Raw genomic sequence first — 17,453 nt, forward strand, 5'->3', positions numbered from 1 at the left:
CCTGTGTGGATGGGCTTCGATTGAATTTTAGACTTGAGATTGAGTTCCTAATGAACTCCATTGGGAGCCAGAAGAAGAATGAAGTGACAGAAGGACAGCTGATCTTTGACCCCAGCCCATTGAAGGCTGTTGTCATCACTGTTGGTGGCTGCTCTGAACAAGAATGCATTGTCTCTCTGTCTATTGTGGACTTGCCTTCACAGTCATCCTCACAGGATGTACCCCTTTAATCAGGAAATGTGTTCCTCCACTTGGGGCAAAGGGTGGATGAGGAAGGCAGATCCAGTAAGTGTAGCAATACTCCAGAGAGTCAGAACCTGGGCAAAAACAGGAGAAAATGGTAATATTAATAAGAATTAAGAAATGAACTTAAAAATCGTACTTACTGAATAGTCACTCTATGCTCCTTATATTGTTGTCTTATCTCATCCTTTCAATAACCCTGTGAAGTAAGCACTCTCCCACTTTTCAGATAAAAAAAAAAATCTGAGGTTTAATCTTTTTTTTTTTTTTTTAACATAAGCAATCAGCTAGGTGGACCTATGATTCTATGATTTAATCTCAGGCAATGAATCCAGAGTCCGTAAGTACTACTTGGTGTTCCTCCATGAATTGGGAGGGAAATTGAAATCCAGAGTGGCTTTAGGAGTTCTGGTAACCCTTCTGGAATCAGGAAGCCAAATACACCTGCGTGAGAAGTTTCTTAGGAACATTTCTGACTTTCAAGGCTTTGCTCAGGGCCCACTTCTCTGCACTTGCTTCCTCGAGAGATTTTTCTGAACTTCCATAATCCTTTCTATAATAATCACTTCCTTCAAATTAGCTTAGAAGTGCCTCATTAAAAAGCTACTGCCATTTTCTTCCATTTTCCAGATTAAAGACTGAGCTTAAAGAAAGTTCACCTAAGATCTTATTTCTAACAATAATGGAATCTGGATTTAAAGAGCCAGCAGACCTGACTCGTAGTCAGTGTGCTTTATCTCTGTGTTATATTGTTTCCTCTTAATTAAAGGCTATATAATATACTTTGTCAATCAATCAAGTAATCTATATTTTGGGGGGGTTTTCCTGCATGCCCAGCAGGCCTGCCCTAGGCTCTCTAGAACTAGGTACTGTTTTTGCTCCCAAAAAACTTTCAAGCTAGTTAGTAACAACTTTTGTGTAAGTCTTCTCTATATAAACAATCAGCACATTTGGAATTTGAGAGAAACCGTAGAAAGGAGTAGAGTAGCTACCAATGGCTTTGGAGGAAGTTATTTTGTCACGACTTGCTCTCTTATACTAGATGTGGTGTCAGCCTACTTTGTTATTTTTTCATTGTTTTCTTTAGATTCTTTGATTGACATTGCTATAGGAAATCCAAGAAAAAAAAAACCAACTACTTCATACTGGAAGTGGGAAAATATGCCAGAGTTTTATTTGACTAGTGCCTATGGTAGTTTTTTGTTTTCTTTAAATCAAGTCTGATTCCCAGACTTGGGAATCTACCGCTTTAGAGTGGTAAAAAAAAATTCAATCTAGGTAAATTACCAGGGTCCTTTTGCCTTTCAAAGTAACACTCTATTTGAGAGATTTCTGGTTTGGAGATGGGAGGAGAAGGCATTGAAGGAGTTCTGACTTCTTGTATAAAATTAGTGGAAACGCAATAGGATAATACCCTCAGTATATGAACCATAAAAAGAAAAGCCCATCCTGCAAAAAAAATATTGTAGGAGTACATGAATTTCTGAGTCATGGCTCTGGGTAGAAGTGGAAGAAATATCTTTCCTAAGAATCTACAAGCATAAGTCTACACTCTAGCAGATTTGGACCTGAAAAACCACAAGGTGAAAAAAATGTAGTTTAAAGTGTCTCAGATACCAATACTACCAGATGCCTGGCAGAAACAATGGAAAAACTATCTGGAAGACTAGACTTTAAATCCAGGCTTCAAAAAATTACTGTGGATAATAGTTCCAAAGAACATGAGCCAACAATAAAAAGTGACTAAACATATGAGTAAAAAGCCATCATGATTGAAAGTCAGTAGAAGCAACAAACTGTAGAATCTGATCCACAAAGACTACAGATGGTGGAATTATCTAATTTGGAATATAGAATGATATTTTAACACATTTTTAAAATAAAAGTATTGAAATTCTAAGAAATACAGAAAATAAAAATTGTGAAAGAAGTTTAAGAGATAAGGAAGATAGATTGCAAAGGTTTTATAAATGCTTATTTCAGAATTGCTAATGGAGAGAATTGGGAATAGTCAATATTCAATATGATGTCTGAGAGATTTCTAGAATTCATAAAAGATACTAATTATCAGATTCAGAAAGCCCTGTGGACTCTGTAGTGAAACTGCAAACTACCAAAGACAAAGTGAAAACTTTGACACTATCCAGAAAGAAAAGACAGATTAACTACAAAAATAAAACAATTAGAAGACAATACACATCTTAAAAGCAATTGTATAAAGCAAAAGACAGAGAACACCTCAAGGTGCTGAAAGAAAATCATTGTTACTCTAGAATTCTATAGCCTGCAAAATTGTATTTCAAGAATGAGAATTATGTACATTTTCAGGTACACAAAAAATTCAGTGCTACCAATAGATGCTCTCTCATGAAAGAACTTCTGAAAGATTTTCTTTTGAGAAAATAACTATACCCTCAGAAGGAAGGTCCATGGTATTAGAAGTAATTGTTAGCAAAGAAAATACAAACATATGGGAAAATCTAGAGAAACTTTGATGTAAAAAAGAATTCTGTTTAATATATTGGACAAACAATATTTTAACAAAGACATAATGAAAACCCAATATAATAGTATTTAAGTCAAGAGGGAGATGAACGGAGTGAAGGATCCAAACTCTCGCAAGGTGATTCACAGAAAGGTAAAAACATCAATTATCTTAAAAATGTATTTCCAAACTTAGAGAATAACTTTTTTCCCTCCTGAATCAATTGAGAAGAAGTAGCAGACCTGATGGTCCATTATTCCTGAATACTTACGTGTATGATTCCTACAAATAAAACCATGCTCCTACATAGCCAAATTAACCATCAGAATCAGTAAATTCACTGATACATTACTACGTCTAATCCTCATACCTACTTGCATTTTTCCACCTGTCTTAACACTTTTTATAGCAAAAAAAATATCCTGTTTAGAATCATACATTGCATTTACTTGTCATGTTTCTTTAGTTTAATTCAATAATTTTTCCTTAACTTTCATGACCTTGACACTTGAAAATTACAGAGAAGTTATGCTGTAGAATGTCCCTCATTTGGATTTGTCTGATGTTTCCTTGTGATTAGATTTAAGTTAATGGATCTTTGGCAGAAATAGAATAGAACCGATGCTGTTGCAATCTGTCACGTGGCTGTCCTTTTCTGAAGATGCGAAATTTGAGCACTTGATTAAAATGATATCTGCCAAGCTTCTCCACTCATTGTAAAAAAGCTACTCTTTTTTTTTCTTTGGTAATTAAAAAGTACTTGATGGAAAGTATAATGAAACCGCATAAATACCTCATTCCTCATCACAATTTCAATTTATTCATTTATTCATTTATGTCATATGGACTCATGCTTTCTTATTTTATTAAATGATTTATAATCCATTATTTTTATTATTTATTTTGATGTTTAAATTGTCAACTTTAACCATGAAAGCCTCAAGCTAGCTATTGTATTGTCTTGAAATGTCCCCAGCGTTTTTTGAGTATTTTCTTATTTTATGGTATGAAAAGATGTTCCAGACCTATTTTGCTCTTTCCTTGTAGCACCTCAGGGAAATCTTCCTCCTTCTTTCCATACCAATAACAGAGAAGAGAGAACACATATTCTTCTCAAGCACACATGGAGCCTATGTCACATTTTAGTCCATAAAGGAGGGCCTAACAAATTTTGAAGAGTATCATACAGACCACATTCCTCACCATAATCAAATATGTCAGGATCAATAACAAAAAGATGATTAAAATAACCTTATGTATTTGGGGGGAGGCACATGGATAAAAAAAGAAACCACAATGAAAATTTAAAATACTTATAACTGGAAAACAATGGAAAAATTAAAATGGAACTGAGATAAAGTACTGTCTTGTAAATGTCCATATAAAAACAAAAGAAGGGCTGATAATTACGAACTTGGGATAAGAACAGCAGAATAAACACAAAGAAAGTAGAAGAAAAAAAAAGAAAAGAAAGTAGAAGAAAGAAAATGTTAAAGTAGGAGCAAGCAGATATTTATAAAAATATTGTTATGAAAACTAAAATTGCACTCTAATATTTAATAACACTCAAAAATATGAGTTTTACCTTTGCTCACCAGGATTTTGATGACAATAAAATGGTTTGTAGAAGGTAACTAGGTGGTAGGAGAGCAAATTCTAAGTTATTGTGCATCTGCTATTATTATTAGGGCATTCCTGTCTGAAAGTTCAACGATTTATCTCAAAGGAGCTTCTGATGGTAAACTTTCCATTTTCAATCTTTTTCTGGGACTTATTATTATCCATTTTGAGTTAATTTTTGTGACAGGTGTAAGGTCTATGTGTAGATGCATGTGAATGTTCAGTTGTCCAAAACCATTTGTTGAAAAGACGATCTGTTCCATGGTATTGTCTCTACCCCTTTGTCAAAGATCACTTATCTACATTCATATGGCTCCATTTCTGGGCTTTTTATTCTGCTCTGATGATCTATGTGTCTATTCTTTGCCAACACTCACTGTCTTGATTACTGTAGATTTATAGTAAGTCTTGAAGTTGGATAGTATCAATCTTTTAACTTTGTTCTTCTATTGCATTACTGATTTAGCTATTCTGAGTCTTTTGCCTCTCCATATAAACGTTAGAATCAGCTTGTTGCTATCCCTAAAATGACTTGCTGGGATTTTGATTGTGATTGTATTGAATCTATCCATCAAGTTAGGAAGAGCTGATATCTTGATGATATTGTCTTCTTATCTATGAACACAGAATATCTCTTCATTTATTCAGTTTTTCTTTGGTTTCTTTCATCATTTCGTATTTTGTATATATTTTGTTTGGTTTTTACCCAGGCATTTCATTTTTTGGGGTGTTGTTAATGTAAATGGTAATGTGTTTTTCATTTCATTGCTGATATATAAGAAAGCATCTGGCTTTTATGCATTAACGTCTATCCTGAAAATTTACCATAATCTCTTGTTAGTTCCACTTTTTTGGTGATTCTTTTGGATTTTCTATAAAGGCAATCATGTCACTTGCAAACAAAGATAGTTTTATTTCCTTCTTCCCAATTTATGTAACTTTTTACATTTTTTTTTCTTGTTTATTGCATTAGCTATGACCTCCAATAGGATGTTCAAAAGCATTGATGAGAAGAGAGGTCCTTGTTTTCTTCCTAATCTTATTGGGAAATCTCCTAGTTCTTTTAAAAAAAAAAAAAGATTTTATTTATTTATTTGAGAGAGAAAGAGAGCGGGGGAAAAGCAAAGGGAGAGGAGCAAGCACACTCCATGCTAAGCATGAAGTCTGATGTGGGGCTCAATCTCAGGATCATGACTTGAGCCAAAACAAGAGTTGGATGCTTAACCAGCTGAGCTACCCAGGTGTCCCAAAGATTTTATTTATTTTAGAGAGAGAGAACACTCACATGTGAGCAGGGGGAGGGGCAGAGGAAGAAGGAGAGATTCTCAAGCAGATTCCACAATGAGTGCAGAGACCAATGAGGGGCTGGATCCCACAACCCTGAGACTACAACCCAAGTTGAAACCAAGAGTCCAATGTCCAACTGACTGAGCTACTCAGGCACCCAGGAAATCTTTGAGCTCTGATTGTCTACTTCTTTTTTGTGTGAGTGTTAGTGTCTTTCAAAGAATTGGTCCATTTCATCAAAGTTATCAAATTCGTGTGTATGAGATGATTTTAATAATAAAAACAATTGGAAACAAGCCATATATCCATCAACATTAGACAGATAAATTATGGTCTAATATCTAATGAGATACTATGTAGCAATGAAAATATGTGACTCACCCAGTGCTTTTCAGCCTTTTTTCTTTCATTATCATACCCCAAAGAGATGTCTTCAAACTTTTTTCCCTAATACCCCTGTGAAACTTTAACCATAGACAAACTGTCGACTTAGATACTATATGCATATCTTTGCTTTAAACATTAAAAAAGAGTTGTCTGCACTCCCAGAACCAATTTTCACTCCATTAAGGATGCATGATTCATTCATCAATATGGATGAATCCTAACGACATATATAATTCTCTTTATATTAGGTTCAATGAGGCAACAGTAAACAATATGTTGTTTAAGGATACAAACATATGTGGTAAAACTAGAAAGAAAAGCAAGGCTGGGACGCCTGGGTGGCTCAGTGGTTGAGCATCTGCCTTTGACTCATGTCATGATCCCGGGGTTCTGGGATCGAGTCTCACATCGGGCTCCTTACAGGGAGCCTGCTTCTCCTTCTGCCTGTGTCTCTGCCTCTCTCTATGTCTCTCATGAATAAATAAATAAAATCTTAAAAAAAAAAAGAAAAGAAAGGCTATGATAAATATAAAATGTCTCTAATAGTTGCCTCTACAGTTCAAATACATAAAGGGATGGATGAGTCAGGCTGGAAATATTAAGTTATTGGCAAATTTTCTTTCTTAAGTTGTTTGCTTGGTACTATTAAAAGCAAGCCAACAGGCCCCAAATGGCATCACTTATGCTAATCCCTATGTCACCAAACCAAGACTTAACGACAGTTTCAGCCTTTCCCAGAAATGGGATCTTAAACCAGTCTCTCAGGAACTACTCGATCGACACTAGTACAGGAATCTGCCTGATAGACCCCTAAAGGAAAGTGACCTTGCCACAACCAATCCACTTTTGCCGCTATAATTCCCCTGTTCCTACTCTCTTTTGCCTATCATTTTGTACAGCCTCTGGGAGCTTCTATTTATCTGCTAGATGGGCTCCTGACTCACAAATCGTTGAGTAAAGCCAATAAGATCTTTAAAATGTACTCCGTTGAATTTGTGCTTTTATTTTTTTTTTTAAGATTTGCATTTATTTATTTATTTATTCCTGAGAGACACAGAGACAGAGACACAGGCAGAGGGAGAAGCAGGCCCCATGCAGGGAGCCTGATGTGGGACTCAATCCCGGGACTCAAGGATCATGCCCTGGGCCCTAGGCAGACACTCAACCGCTGAGCCACCCAGGGGCCCCGAATTTGTGCTTCTAAACAGTCTATACATATTTTTAGAATTATTATTATTTAGGATGTACATACATACTACATACATTCTTCTGCATATAGTCTATGTTACCAGATAATTGCAACACAATGGGGTAAGTGCAACTGCAGAGGTGGATTTAAGTAGATAAAACAAAATTCAAAGAAGATTCAGAGAGGACATATGAAAGGGCAGGATTTGGAGGATACATAGGAGTCTACCAAGTAGAAGCAGAGAAGGGCAGTTAATGTACAGGGTTCAAACACATAAAATAGTTTGCGCTTTGGTGGAATTATAAGAAATTCAATATTTTTGGGGCCAAGTACGGGGGAAATGTGAGCTATTGATTCTTGATAAATGCAGAAGGATTAAAACGACAAAAAGAGGAACATTGTTTCTATAAGTTTCTTCCTGATAAGTTTATTTCATGCCTAAAGCAGAATAAAGTGGTCTGAACCTTTCTTTTGAATAAAAACTACCAGCCCAGCCTCAGAGCTTAGAGTTCTAATCCTTGGCTAAACAAGCCGAGAGGAATGCATTGCCATCTGCATCCACTCATCCTTCTTCCCATTTGGCCTTGCAGAATTGTTCTTTTTCAAAGTTCAAGTTTTTTAATCCTTCTGTCAAGGCTTCACTAATTAAAGCCCAAACAACCTTAAAAGCAAATGAGCATTTGGGGCCACTGGGCACCCTTCCATGGCTCTGGATCCATTGTTTTTGTTTCTTAATACTCAAAAAGACGTCTTTGTTTAATTCTGAGCTTCCACAAGTGCCTTTTTCTCACTTTGAGTCTTTTCCCTCCCTTCTGCCTCTCATGTAGCTCACCACAATCAGTCCAACAAAACTCCACCTAAACGCAGCACATCTATTTTGAGGTCACATGATGTGGTTTTCTGTAAATACTCGCCACAAATGCCAATCCATCAGCTCAATCGCCACTTGTAGTTGCTTCATGTGTGTAATTTCCAAGACAGAAAAGGTAGATGTAAAGTGTGTCCTAAGTGCAAAGAGTAAAGTATTCTTAACAGGAGAAAACGGGATATCTCTTGAGGTGCTGCATGGGGATATTTCAAGAAGTCATAGTTTTGGGGTAAGCCTCTTTCCTCCCCCCTGTTTACCCTGTCATGCCTGGGAAATAAAACCAGAAGCACTCCAGAAAGAAGGAGGCTGTTTCTATACTTGGAAAGCTGATAGTTGGGTCATCAGTAAAATATAAGCTTTGAACTTGCTCAATGGATTACTAGGAAAAAATGAAGAGGAGAAGGAAGAGAAGGAGGAAGAGGAGAAGAAAAAGAAGAGGAAAAAGGGAAAGAAAAAGAAAGAACACATTAGTGACAACACAACCTCTCCTGAGATCGTCTGATCTGTTTAAGGGTTAAATGCATTGCATTTTGATCATGTCTGTCTCATTTTCCTCTGTGACAAGCCTCAACTGGTTTTTTGGGTGGTTTTGTGTGTGTGTGTGTGTGTGTGTGTGTGTGTGTTTTAACCTTTGATGGATAGCATTTTCATTCAAAGATTTTTCCATCATGATAAGTTAAATCGTTTCTTAAAAGTAATTGCGATGCCCCGTTCTTAGGAAATCAATAAGAAAAAGTGTCCATCATGTGGATCTTTGTCTCCTTAAGAACATAAGTAGCATGTGTTATACAAATTAACAAAGTTCAAAACAATGTAATAGGTTTGTCTCTCTTTTCCCCCATGATCAGATAAAATCAAAGCCTCCCTAATGAATACTCCACCATTTTCTCTTTTTAGATCTGGGTATTAGTTGTGTCTTTGAAAGCCATTGATAGGCTTCTGCATAACAAAATGGTCTCTTCCCCTCCCCATTCAGAAAATCCTCAAAACTAAGTTTGATGCCTGGCAGGTTTCTGTGGGGCTATTAGCTTCTTCCCACACTTGGGGAAGCAGCTACCACCACTTGGCTGTACTATCAGGACATATTAATCATGCATCAGCACAGGGGCAGTGGTGGAGGATAAAGTTAACGTCTAACGGATGGTTTTAGTCACTTGCAGGCCCTATCTGAATCACGAAAATAAACAGGGTCCCCCAAAGATCAATGTAAACTGTGTCACCTTGTTTTAATGTTTAAATCAAAATGGTTCAAGACCCACCCCATAGGTCAGTGGACAACCAGCAACCAGCCACCCCCTCTCTGAGCCCCCCAAAGTCCCTGGGGATTCCCGGGGGGGTTACCCAACTCAGTCTTTTACTGATTCTCTCCTTTGAATCTTCATCTTCACACGTATCTCCTCTCCTGCAGTTGGATTTGTCTTCAAGATAAGCATCAGGGTTAACAGCCCAAGTGGATCACTTGTAGGTGGAGGACTCTGGGCAACCCGCTCATGCACTCTGCCTCAGTTTCCCCATTTGTAATAAAGGGCTAATAGACCACCTCCTCGGAGGTTGTTGTCTGCATTAAATGAGCAGAAAGCACTGGGAAGGGGACAGGCCCGGTTAGTTATCGCTTGGCCTGGTTCTCACCTGCTCAAAAGGAGACGGTCCTTTCCTCTCTGCTTCTCCAAAGCAGCCTCTGCAAGTACAAGTGTTTGACTCCTCTCAACAGTCATAGAGGTGAGTGATTATAATTCCCCACCAGTACTGCTCAGAGCAAGTTCACGGCCCATCTCCTTGGTCCTCCTCTCTCTTGCTGAGGGAGGTGGAGGTGGCTTGAGCTGCTCTTCTTCTGTGCCTTTCCTCACCCCTCCCCAACCTTCCTTCTTCTTGGCCCCCTCGCTTTCTCAGTTGAGGTTCTCCCCTGGGCCCTCCAAAGCCCCCACTACTTTGTAGAATGGTTCAGCATACTCTTGCCCAGACATCTTCCAAGTCATCCCGCAGAAGCTTTAGCGTTTAGACCCTGAGAAAACTTTTCAAGTATTTTCCTAGATAAAGACCTTCTAAGAAAGGAAGTATGACACTCTCCTGGCAGCAGAAGCAGCTGTCAGTAGTTAGAATTTTTGAAGGCCATTTTCTCTCTTCATTAAACTAATAATAAGAATGGGTGAGGATGGTCAAAGGTATAAACTTCCAGTTATAAGACAGGTAAGTTCCAAGGATGTAACATACAAGATGGTGACTAGAGTTAACAATACTTTATTGTATATTTGAAAGTTGCTAAGAAAGTAGATCTGAAAAGTTCTCCTTACAAGGAAAAAAAGTGTAACTATATGAGGCAATAAATGTTAACTAACCTAATCATGGTAATCATTTCACTCTATATACATTTATCAAATTATTATTATTGTTATTATTATTATTATTTTATGATAGTCACAGAGAGAGAGAGAGAGAGGCAGAAACACAGGCAAAAGCAGACTCCATGCACCGGGAGCCCGACGTGGGATTCGATCCCGGGTCTCCAGGATCGCGCCCTGGGCCAAACGCAGGCGCTAAACCGCTGCACCACCCAGGGATCCCACATTTATCAAATTATTATACTGTATAGCTAAAATTGTACAATATCATGTTCCAATTATATTTCAATAAAACTGGAAAAAATAGTTAATGCTTATGATGTGGTTTGCAAACATCCCAACTGCTTCACATCTATTGTTATCATGGTCCAGTGAAATATTACTTAAACTTTCTGTGTCTCATTCTCCTCATCTGAAAAACAAAGAAAATTATAACAACTCTTCCATAGGCCATCATGAGAATTAAATGATGTAGTATATGTACAGCAACAGTGCCTGCTACTTAGTAAGTGCTCAATTAATCTGATCATCACCCTTCTATCCCCAGTCGACAAATAATGGCTTGGAAGCTGGGATCTGTGGGGGTCCCTTGCTCATGGTTACAGAGAAAAAAGGGGCAGGCCAAAACTGTATTCCAAGCTGCCTGCTTCAAAACTCATTTTCTGCTTCTCTTGAATCAAGGGCTAGACTCAAAAAGGGGACTAAACCCACATGTGTAGTTTCTGAGTTGAGGGATCTGAATGAAGGAATCAACTAATTAAATTAAATGAACATTTACATAAAACTCTAGATAGAGGACTTCTCTTTAAAAAAAAAAAAAATTGAAGTGGTTAGCCCCTATTTGAGGATGGAAACTTCCAGTGAGTTCTAAGTAACCACTGCTTTTCTGGAATATGGACTTTCCACTTCTCTGTCACACTTGGCTTCTTTTTTGTTGTTGTTGTTTGTTTTCTTTTGCCAGCCTGCACCCTGTGATCTTTCTTTCTTTCTTTCTTTCTTTCTTTCTTTCTTTCTTTCTTTCTTTCCTTTCCTTCTTTCTTTCTTTTCACCCTGTGACATTTCATTTATGCCTCATGCCCTTACTGTGGGTGATCCAGGAGTATACTCTATACTTACATGAGTGAAATAGAGTAATTAACATATCATCCCTTGGGGATCCCTGGGTGGCTCAGCGGTTTAGCGCCTGCCTTTGGCCCAGGGCACGATCCTGTAGTCCCGGGATCGAGTCCCATGTCGGGCTCCCGGCATGGAGCCTGCTTCTCCCTCCTCCTGTGTCTCTGCCTCTCTTTCTCTCTCTATGTCTATCATAAATAAATAAATAAATAAATAAATAAATAAATAAATAAATCTTTAAAAAAACAACAACAACGTATCATCCCTTTGTATGATTCAGCAGAAACTTCAGGAGACCCTGTTGGACCGACTCTGTGGTGCCACAGTAACAAGATGCACAAAATTCCTTCCACACCAGAATCTTTAACAGCGTCCTCAGATTTGCCTAGTTCCTAGCCCTGGCCACTGTTAAGTAAACAGAATTGAAGGACCCTCTACAATTGTTCAGGTCATTTACTCTGAAAGCTCTATGGAGGTTCTGAAACTTCTCTAAACATGTCCCTGACACAGGTTTGGACACAGCTAAGGAGCCTGTGGTCATACTCATGACAGGTCTGCTTAAGACATTTTCCAGAGTGCGTTTTCTTGACTCATTGCAGCAGGATGCTAACCAGCCTCCCCACTACCAATTCCCACGGCTTCAATTCATCCTGGATTCAACTGACAGACTAATCTGCCTCGAACATCGATCTTATTACAACCATCACCTGCTCAAGTCTCGACTGAACCTCCCTATTGCTGCCTACATATCCCCCCTTTCAGCCTAGCATTCAAGGCCCTGGTCCATCACGCTGTCCCTGATGGAAATCTCCAGACTTATCTCAAATTTCTCTGCGACACGGCCCCTCTGCTCCAGATAAATCAGTCTGTCTGTACTTCAGGGCTTCCATTTGTGTTTCACCTGCCAGAGTCATCCCTGAATTTCCCCTCAATCGAATCATACCTTTTTATCTATGTCCCCCTTATCATGTGCATATTTAATAAAAATTATGTTCTTAAAAAAATTATGTTCTTGAAATTAGCTCAATGTTCATGCTTTATCCATGAAAGCATATCCATGTTTATGTAATTTTCATGCTTTTTTGTAGACAGAAAAATTCTGTACTAATATGCACCACTCTCCTCTCTCATACTCATAACAGACATTACTGGGCAGCCATGGCCCTTTTTCTCACTGTGCTATTCATAGCTTCTGTATCTTTCTCTACATTAAGCTCCAGGTAATTACCACATGTCAGTCAGAGTTGGAAATAACATGCCATCCTTATTCTAGATTAGAGCATCATTACAATTCTAGATGGTGGAAATGGAAAGGCTTAGAAAGAGGAGGGAGGCAAAGAAGAGGACCTTATTATTATCATTTTTTGCCCTGTATTTTCTCCCTGAAATTCAAGGTTCTCTGTGTGGGATGAATAGGTCATGGTCAAGAGAATCTTTGTCCTCAAGATTTGAGACTACTACTCATAAGTTTATCTCAAAGGCTTCACAGACTCTCCTCACAGCAACCAAATGGCCACAAAAGGGGTTCAGTCCTTTCTTTATTTTGTTAGCTTAAAGTTCAATGAAAGACAGAAATATTTTCCTCCAGCAGAGAAAAGTTCTCTGCATCTCATTGGCTCTGATCATCTGTGACCTAATTCCTCTGTATAGGGTGAGAGCGGAAGGGGCGTAGACATGAAATGCTATAATTGGTCAGGACTGAATCTCATGCTCCACCTTTAAAACTGGCATAATCATGCAAAGAAAAGTTGAGGGTGCTGGAAGTCTTGAAGGGTGCTAGGTATTAATTATCTAGAAAATTATGTGTCACTTCTATCATACAGGTGATATCAGTCTAGGTTCTGGGGATATGGTAGTGGACAGAATGAAACTACATCATCCAGGAGCTTATTCTTTAGTTGGAAAATACAGAAAATAGACAAACATGTACATAATAAGCCAGGTAGAAATAATTGCTGAATAAAAATATAAAGCAGAATAAGCAATATAGTTAGGGCTACAGGGCGAAGGCAGTGGGATGTATGACCATTACATCTTATGTATAGTGGTTGGAGGAGGCACCTCTGTTAAGGTGGCACATGAAAATGAACTAAAATTGTTGAGGGAGCAAATTAGACAGAGACACCTGGGGGAAGAGCATTCCACACAGAGGGAACAGCAAAGGCAAATGTCCTGAGGCAGGAGAATGGTTTAAGTTTTGAGGACCAGCCAGGAGGCCAATGTGGCTAGAACAGAGTGAGCAAGGAGGAAAGAGGTAGGTGGTGAGATCAGAGATTAAGTGGTGGGAAATAAGCAGGGAACAGATATTGGAAGGTCTTTAAGGCCATTATGAAGACTTTAGCTCTTACTATGAGGGGGATGGGAAGCCATTGGAGACTGTTGAGCAGATGGTAATACAACCTGGCCTATGTCCTAAAAGAATCATTTTCATTTTTCTGTGCTGCCAGGGTGGGGGTAGAAGGGACCGAGCAGAGTAGGGTGACCAGCTATGAGCCTATTATAATTTTTAGACAGAAGATAGTGGTGACTTGTACCACGGTGGTGGGGACACAAATGACAAGAAGTGGTAACACATGGGAAGTATTTTGAAGGTAGGGCAGATGAGATGTGCTAACAGATGGGGTGTGGAGGTGTGGGAAGAGGATGCAGAGACAACTCCAAGGTTCTTGGCCTGAACAAAGGAAAGGATGGCATTGCCTTAGGGGAGACCAAGGAAAGAGCAGGGCTTAGGGTAGAGTGAATTTGAATATTTTCAATGCTAAGAAGAGGTAGGAAGTCAATTATTGATATATGGTCTTGTGTTCAAGACAGAGGTATGGGTTGAAGATTTGAGCTTAGGAATTGTCAGTATCAAGATGGAATTTAAAGTCATGAGAATAAATACGGAAACTAAAGTGTTTGTACAGATAGATGAGTGAAGATACCCCGGGTCTGAGCCTGAAATCTCTCCACAGCAGGAACTGAGGCAAAAAATCTCCATTCACAGGTCCCTGAGTGCCAACAGCTCCCTTCCCAGGACTACTATTGGAATAATTCCTTTTCCTTTTTCCATTTTTTTTTCCTCCTGATGTGACTTTTTGCTGAACTCCAATTTTCCTATTTGAATAAGATTTTTCTGTTTCACCTTAAACTTTGTGAATGTTTTCCAGGCTTAGCTCCCTAAATATTGACACACCAGGAAGGTCAGCCTGAATTGGGCAGCCAAAGCAAATGCTGAGATAGCCAAGAACGGAGCTCAGGTTGATCTTGGAAGGCAGGACCACCAGGCCTTGGCTCACAGGGCCAGGTGGACCAGCATGGAAGCAGAGAAGGCAACTGGCACTGGGTGGGTGACACCATAGCGTGGCCTACCACTCATAGGCACTTGGATGGGGCATGAGAAGGTCAGTTGGGTCAGGGCTGATGTATCCAGGAATCTAGTTTAGCATCCTAGTGACCAATATCCAGGAAAATAAAGGGGTTCCTCCAAGCTCCATCGACTGGTCTGAGTAATCTGGTGCCTAATCAGACCCTTTTGAAGGAGAGGTGGTGGGGGGTGGTGGATAAAAGAGCAGCACACCTGTTTTCACTTGAGTCCAATCCCAAAATAATTCTGTGGCTCCTACAAGATTTGAAACAAATTAAATTTGCAAGGGCAGAGAGGGCAGCTTTGAATGGTTGGCTCTGTCAAGAAATGTGGGTTTTTGCTCCAGGAAGTGGCTTAACTGAGAGATTGAGTCCCCTGGCTGTGGTGGCCGGGGTGGCTGTTAGTGCATGACCGTGACTCGGCGATTGTGTGGTGGATGCCTTTGCTTTGTTATCTCTGGCATCAAGTTTTTGCTTTCTGGACTTTGATAATGTCAGGCAAAGGTTATAAGAGTATCAACATGAAAGATAGTTGTCAAGAGGGGGAGACATACAACACTGTTTAGGGAACCTGTGTTTTAAGTAAAGACACATTTATATGGGGAAGCAGTGACAGCCATGATTCTGGCCAGCCTACCACTTGGAAGATGATTGTTCAACAAGACCCTTAGGATAACTGGTTTATCCTTTCTCTTAACAGACGGGTGACGGGTTCCTGACAGAGTTACTGTTCTAGGCAAAGCTAAAATATATAAAGTAGGGCCTCCAGGCTGGAGCTCTACCTACACCCATCTTTCAAGGAGTCCCCAAGATAAATTATGGAAAGGATTAGGAGAGTCCCAGACCTCCACCTGCCTGAACAAGAACCTCTACCTGATTCAGGATGTTGGAAATGGCAGGAGTAGAACAGGAGGAAAGTTTTCCCTCTGAACCAAAGGCCCAGGAGCTGAAATGACAAGAAAGGGGAGACCCTCCCTGCCAGGCTCTGGGTAGTAACAGATGCCTCCTTCTCCACTGCTCACCCTTTGCCCACAAACACTTCTTGAGCATCTCCCAGGTACCAAACTGGGGGCTGCTAAGGTGGAAACTGGTAAGTGAGCCTCTCTCCTACTTACAGGTCAGTCACTTTAATCTTTGTTATAGACACAGCCAGATGTGATCAGCGTGGCAACCCTGTCCTTGACCCATTGCCAAGTAGGGTTTTTGACAGAGAAATTGAGAAAAAATGAGGTCACTGCCATTTATGGTCATTAATACCTCCTCGCAGCAGGTAGTTTTCCTGCCTGGGACCCAGGGCAGCTGATTAAGCACTCCTACTAGGGTCTGATCCTAGCTGACTTTAGGGCCTGCCTTCACCCCCTTTACAGAAGAGAAGGTAGAAGACCTGACTGCATGGCCACTTGGACTTTTGCATCGGGATCCTTACAGGTCAAAATATTTCCATCAGGCCACAGCACAGAGACTTCTCTAATCAGGATTTGTTGAGAACTTCGTTGGATAAGGGATGGATTCTGTCCCTGTGTCAATTATCCTTCTTACGGACGTTCTTGTGGCCTTTAATAGCACACCTCACACATACACAGGTATGTCTGTCATGCTCCTGAGCCTCTTGGGCAGGAGCTATCATTCATACATGACTCAGAGCAGCTTCGGGAGAGAGTCATAGGAATAAAGAAGCCAAGTTTCCTTTTCATGTGAACTCAGGAGACCCACCATACACATGTTTCAAATGGAGTTCGTTCCCCAGAGAAAGAGAGACCCTGGGAACAGATTGGAGTCTCTGTCAATGGGTCAAAATCCAAACTGTTGACTATCTTCTGAAACATTGAGGATTCTCCTGAAACACTGCTCAGTCTTAATCAGTCATCGCATTGGTGACAGATTTTTGGTTGAGAAAATATAGGCCAGTTCTGGAAAACTAAAGCAAAGAGGGGCTTGAAGGCTGAGATGAGGTTTAGAAAGAGGATAGAAACCCATGCAGTGTAGGTATGGGCAGAACTATTTAGCCAGCTATCCTAAGCACTGCTTCTGGAATAAACGTCCTCTACCTGCTCTCCTATCCTTGCATTTTTATACAAGAAGAGAGAGTTTGTTGGGGCCAGCTTGGGTGATGTGACTATTCTTTGAGTTGCAAGGTACCTACAATGTGAAAGGTGATCTTTCTGAGGATCCAGGTTGATCCCTCTTCACTCTCAGCCAGACAGCCGAAGACATCTACACCCAAGCTACAGTCGGCAAGCCCTGTTCCAACTACTTCCTTCTGTCCAGCTCCACTGCCTCTGCTGTGATGAGGTCTACCTCAACAGGGTTACTGTACGGAGTAAAATAGTATAAGGAATTTCTTAGCCTAATGTCCAGCATTTAGCTAAATTATATCATTGAACTTGAACGGGTTTTCTAAATGATTTCTACTTCCTCACCTCCAATCTGTCTCATTATTACAGCCAAAATGAACTTTCTGAAATGCAAGTCTACTTATGGCATGCCCCTCCTCAAAAACCACTGATGGCTCCCACTGCCTACAGAATAGGCTCCAATTATTAGCCCAAATAAGTCTGCATATTCACTCTTTCATTT

At 39.8% G+C, this 17,453-nt stretch overlaps 1 protein-coding gene across 1 annotated transcript in view; it reads left to right on the forward strand.

The window, feature by feature from the left end:
* DCDC1 (doublecortin domain containing 1) overlaps positions 1–12,536 on the forward strand; it is a 482,427-nt gene extending 469,891 nt beyond the window's left edge. Inside the window, exon 42 of the mRNA XM_035701486.2 lies at positions 11,812–12,536. The gene's annotated coding sequence lies outside the window, so the exon portion shown is untranslated. The remainder of the gene's footprint in view (positions 1–11,811) is intronic.
* The last annotated feature ends 4,917 nt before the right edge of the window (positions 12,537–17,453 follow it).

This window comes from Canis lupus, chromosome 18 (assembly GCF_003254725.2).
Source record: "Canis lupus dingo isolate Sandy chromosome 18, ASM325472v2, whole genome shotgun sequence".
NCBI classification, from domain to species: Eukaryota; Metazoa; Chordata; class Mammalia; order Carnivora; family Canidae; genus Canis; species Canis lupus.